The sequence below is a fragment of the Pinus tabuliformis genome, chromosome 2_2, assembly GCF_031772625.1.
Source record: "Pinus tabuliformis cultivar Carrire ecotype Pingquan chromosome 2_2, CPIR1, whole genome shotgun sequence".
NCBI classification, from domain to species: Eukaryota; Viridiplantae; Streptophyta; class Pinopsida; order Pinales; family Pinaceae; genus Pinus; species Pinus tabuliformis.
In genome coordinates, this window is record NC_142300.1 from 578,021,821 (window position 1) to 578,028,130 (window position 6,310).

Genomic DNA, 6,310 nt, shown 5'->3' on the forward strand with positions numbered 1-6,310 from the left:
AATCATCGGCAAAACTTGTTTCCTGATGTTCATACACCTTTCCCTATCCTTAAAGTACCTTATCAAACACTTCCCATCCCTTAGATCCGCCAAATTCCTCATTTTTGCACAAACCCTAGTTTCTAGCTACAACTTGGCAATTTTCTAGGTTTGTCCTGTGTTTTTCCCTTTTCGACCCCTTCCCCTCACTCAATCTCTGAGATTCCACTTTCCCCTGCTTCCTAACATCCCTCCTCACTCCCAAAAATTTCCCCAAGAATTTAGAAGCCCCCTATCCCCTTCATTTCGCTCCATTTCGACAAAATCCCTTGTTTCACACATCGGGACAAGTTGCACTCAAATGATGTTTCAGAGCAATACAAGATGAATTTTGGAAAACTGAGAGAGGTTTTTGTCCATAACATTCCAAAGAAGAAAAACCTCCTTCACTTTTTTCACATGTGTCATGGTTTTAGAAAAATGCCAAAATTACAATCGCCGGATCTAAGGAGTTTGGCCAAGGCACAAAAAAGGAGAAAGAGGCCCAATCCCCTCCATATCTTGGCTGAGGCTTCACTCAAAGATCATGGCACTCAATAGCCTAGCCACAGCTCAAATCCCAAAAAAAATTGAGAATTTTGGGTAATTTTGGCAATTTTTGGAAATTTACAGGTTTTGGCTCCTCAACGGGTCTCACCCCCGGTGAGACCCTTTGTCATGGCAGCTCCTTTTTGCAAAAACTCAGCATTTCTAGATTTTTCATGCAAAATTACATATTCCCATGGATGGAATTGAGTTTTTATGGGGTTTTGGGCCTCCATAAGGTCAAAATACATGCAAAATTTGACTTTCTGCCCCTTTTTTGAGTTGCAGAAAGCAGTCTTGGGAGAATTGAGTTTTGACTAGGAAAATGACCTCCAAATTCAAAAATTCCAGTTGGGTTGGAAAGTAGACTCGCAGAAATTTCCAACGAGCTATCCTGCACCCAATTCTGACACCTACAGGTGCCTCAAACAGAGCTCCCAATGTGCGCGACCCGTTGAGCAGACTTTGCCAGATTTCACTCTACAGCTCGGAAAAGCACAGTTTGACTTGGTTTGACTTTTTGGGGTTGAAGATGATTATCTTTGATGTAATTATTGTAACTCTAAGACACTTTTACTCTTGTTTAACACTTCTAGAAGATTCATTCATGTCAAGGGTAAATATTTAATGAATGGATTGGTTTCCTAGCTTATAGAGGCAAGTTGTTTTGACTGCCTAGATTTTAGTGCTCAGTTTAGAATTGGTTGAAACAGCTCCTAGAAGGATGAGCTCGACCCCTAGAGGCAAGGGAAGAGGTTGGCTTGCCTATATTATGTATTTTCTCAATCATTTTCAGAGGTTGGAAGGTTGGACTCTTGAGGGAGAAGCTATCATTGTATATTTTCACTGTATCTCTGCAATTTTTGGCTAAGGAAGACCAGGGTTTTGCAGTCATCTTTGGGATTCTTGTGGACTCATGTGTTGATGGTGTGTTTCTCAATGTTCTTGTAAGCTTTGTTATGTGATTCATTTCCTTTCTTTACTGCTGCACATTAAACAAATGAAGTGTTAAAGTATGAATTCATGCTAGCCATGCTCTGCTTTTAAATTTGTTTAATTTCTATGTTTTCTACTGTCTAAAGGGAATTCAAAGTCATTGTTTGCTCTCTTTAGCTCCTCATCTTTCATTCCTGATCATCCATCTCAAGTTAAGGCATCAATACTATTTCCTACCTCGCCCCAAGGAACCCCCTGCAGAAACTGTGTCAAATCCCCGCACCCAAAATTGCAATTCCTCAATTTGCCACCAAAAACCCAAAAAACCCCAAATCAGCCTTTTTAATCAGTTTACTAGCCTAATATCAGTGTTACCTTGTTGGTCATCTCATCCCATTGAAGATCTACCGAGATTGACCGGAGAGAGCCTTCTCCTGCCCCGTAGGGCTAGCTATGAGGCTGAATGGTTTGATGTAGCCTTGAGGTTTACCTTTCTCAGCCTGAGGTGAAATTTCAAGCGCTAACACAAGGCATCACCATTAGGGCTCTCCATATTTTTCTGTCTCATCTCCTCCATCATCAAGGATGAGACTATTTCATCAAACTACAAGGCAGTTGCATTGCTACCTATTGCAATAACCAGACTATCCCACGAATCTGCTAGAGAACACAACAAACTAATGCACTTATCTTCATCTGAAATTTTGATATCAACAGACGCTAACTAACTTACCACAGTATTAAATGCATTCAAATGCTATGTCACCAAGTCTCCATCTTTCATCCTCAGGTTATACAACTTTTTTCGCAAGAATAGTTTATTCACCAGAGACTTAGATTGGTACAAAGTCCCTAACTTGTCCCACAAAGCCTTCGTCGTAGCTTCCCCTGATACATTCAACAATACTGAATCTGAGACACGCAATCGTATTGTGCTCTTTGCCTTCCGATCCAACTTCTTCCATTCTTCATAGGTCACTCCCGTTGGTTTAGTACCCAGATCTACCGCGATCCACTGATCTTTATCCACCAACAGATCCTCCATCTTGAGTTTCCACAACTCAAAACTCTAACCATTAAATTTATCAATCTCTATCTTTCCACTGCTCACCATCTTCTTTCACCACCAGAATCGATCCCGCAGATCTCCCAGTGAACAGGGTCTACCATAAGCCCGAGCGAAACCCCTCAGCAACAAAGGCATCCCCTTGAAGCCAAAACAACTCTGATATCAAATGTAGGTTTTAACCCCGTACAGAAATTACCTGCATACAAATTCTAAAACACAGAAAAATAAACAATGCGAGAGAATAACACATAAAACACATATACACAAAGATTTTCCCCTGGATCCCAAAACCGGGACTACCAGCTTGATTTTTCATTATGTTCCTTTTATTATGTTTCGTTTGACATGCATGATACCTCGTTAGAAATATCTATCTGAGTATTACAACTTTTGATTGAAACCATAAAAAAAATACTTATGTTTTCCTGTTTTCCAAAAAAAACGTCATTTAGGGCCTCAAATTAGCTATAGAAGGTCAGGACCCGAAAAACTGCCAAAAATAGTCAATTGTGCTACAATTGAGGAAACTGAAAAAATGACAGAAATAATGGTGGGAGTCCATGTGGAATAGGAGGGTGGAAACCAATATCCACCTAGATCATTCCTCCCCCCTTAGGAAGTAATGGTCCCCATTGCATTGAGTGCCTCCATGAGATGGGGAAACTTCTACTGAACTCGGTACATGGTGAGCCACTTGCCTTAGTGCAGGAGTTGGTCAGCTTTAACAACCTAGTACTGTTGGATATTCTGTTGGCGAGTGTTCTTGATCTATGTATCCATGATCCTATCAATCATGGCATGTTCAATACAACTTGAGTTGATCTATGTTGGTTTTAACTGCTCAGCAATGCCTGATGTGTCCAGCAATGGGGGAAAGTATGGCCGCAGTCAGTCCACATAGAATACTAGGTGCAATCCAAGGAACAGTGGAATTTTGAGGTCAAAATAATTGTCTCCTACAGCCTTAGTGTTGGTGTAAGTCCCATATCGGAGCAGGCAAAGCTTGCGGTGGGCCCCGGTGAAGCGCTCCTTCTGTAAATGTAACCAAACTTTGTCACCCACCTGGAAATTGTGTGGCACCCGATATTGATTGTGATGTTATTTGTAATTAGAATTTTCTTTTTCCAATATGTCATGGACCTATTGGCGGATGTGTTGAATGTGTGCAATGAAGTTGGTAGCTTTGTCAGCTTAAGACCAAACATGATTTGAAGTTACCTGAGTAACTGCAAGTGGTATGGCAACATCTATAGAACATAGTGGTTGGAATCCCAACCCTATCTAAAAGAGGTTGTGGTTTGTTAAGTTGTAGATAGCCCTATTGTAGGTGTGCTAGACATAGGGGAGGATTCCATCCCATGTGTGTGGATACTTCGGGTTGTACATGTGCGGGATGTGCATAACCATTATGTTGATGACCTTTGTTTGGCCATCAGTTTGGGGGTGGAAGGTTGTGGACTTAGTGAGCTTGGTATCCAACAACGACCAGAGGCTTGACCATAATTTACTTAGGAACCTATTATCCCGATATGAGATAATGGATTGTAGGATCCTAAAGTGTACCCATACTCGTTCAAAGAAGATTTTGGCAGTGGCTTCTATTGTGATACTCTTCTTGAAGGCTACCAGAATGACCATCTTAGAGAATATGTCGACAACCAAAAAAAAAAGGTCGTTGCCATGCTTGATAGAAAGGAGGCCCGACATGTAATCCATGGAGATAGATTCCCAGGTTCAGCTAGGATTAGGATGATGCATATACATGCCTTGCTTCTTGATTGTATAGTTGCCAATGGCATAGGTAGTGTAGGATCTGATGTACTTCCTAACATCTTGTCGAAGGTTCGGCCAATAAAAATACTTTTGTAGCACTACCACTATTTTCTCTACCCCAAAATGTTCGACAACAGGACTGTAGTTCACCACCCAAATCATCTTGGCACGCTCACTTTAAGGAACACAGAGTCATCCTAGGTGGCACAACAGTGTGTCCTAGAGGTGAAAGTTTGGAACTTGCTTTCCTTCCAAGAGTATCTGGTATGTGGTGTCAAATTCTGGATCACTCTTGTAAATATGTGGCCATCCTGAAGTCGCATGTCCACAGGAGTCAAGCACCGTGGTCAGCACCATAATCAGTGGTCGGTTGAGGTAGTATGTAACATTATTAGAGCTACCCTTCTTATACTTAATGTTTAAATGGAATTGGTGCATATATGTGGACCATTTCTTATGGCAATCGTTATGCAACTTTCCTTGTGTTTGTATGAACTACAGGGGTTGGTGGTCTGAGTGGATGACCATTTCCTTCCCCATAATGCAATTCTTCCATTATCGATAGGCCTGCACAATGGAATACATCTCTTTGTCATAGGTGGGATACTTTTGGAATGTATCTGAAAGTGTCTCACTGTGATATGCCATCGGATGCTCTTGTTGGGTAATAACTACACCAGTAGCATAGTCGAAGGCATCTGCCTCGATTTCAAATGGTTGTTGTAGGTTTGGTAATGGTTGCATTGGTGTAGAGTAGAGGCAATGCTTCAACTCGACAAATGCCTTCTGTTGGGATTCAAACCAAAAGAACTTTTCTCTCGCTCTGCCCTTGGTGACTTGACTCAAATTCCAAGTGATATGAGAGAATCCCAACACAAACTTGCGATAGAAATTAGCAAGGCCCATAAATTTGCAGAGCTCTGTTAGAGTGGTTGGGGCTGGTGATTCCTGAATAATGTGTATCTTGGTTGTGTCCACATGCACACCTCGCTCATCAATCGTGTACCCCATATATTGAACCTAGGTCATACCAAAAGTGCATTTCTCCAAATTGGCACACAATTTGTGTTGGAGGACCTGTCGAATATGGTGTAGGTTCTCTTCCCAACTCTAGTTGAAGATCAAGATGTTGTCCAAATACACTACCATGAACGAGTTGGTGAAGGGTTGCAAGATGTCATCCATCAGCCTCATGAAGTTTTTGGGGGCATTATTCAACCTAAAAGGCATGACCAGCCATTCAAAAACGCCCTCCTTGGATTTGAAGGCAGTCTTCCACACATCGAAGGGTTTGATTAGTACCTAGTGATAACCGCACTTCAAGTCAATCTTGTTAAAATATTTGGCCCCCTTGAGCTGGTCCATAAGGTCATCAATCTGTGGGATTGGACACCTATTCTGGATAATGATATTATTCAGTGCCCGATAGTCAATACAAAGCTTCCAGATTTCGTCCTTCTTTTGTACTAGCCCAATAGGGCTCCCACAGGGTGAGGAACTTAGTCTGATGTGCCATTTCTACAATAGCTCCTAAATCTCCTTCTTGATTTCATCGTTCTCCAAAAGAGAATGTTGGAAATCGATCCATTGGGTAGCAGCACACCCAAGGTCAAATCGATGGAGTGCTTGACCTGACACTGTAGGGGTACCCCTGTGGGTGAGGTAAAGATGTCCCTATAATCTTCCATGACCTTGTCCATCTATTGTTGTCATCTAGAGGCTGTGGATGTGGCCATAATCTTCCTCTTTCTTTGAGGGTGAATCATAAGGAAGACAAATTTCCCAATCTGGGTGATGATCTTACTGCATTGTTTAGCATAGCTCAAATAAAGGGTGATAGGCAACGCTACCTCAGGTATCTTGTACAATTTCTGAGCCAAAGTAATAATAATAGAATGAGGCCTGGATTCATATACAACATGATGCTTCCATAGGTATGGTTGACTTAACAAAACATCACAGACTTCC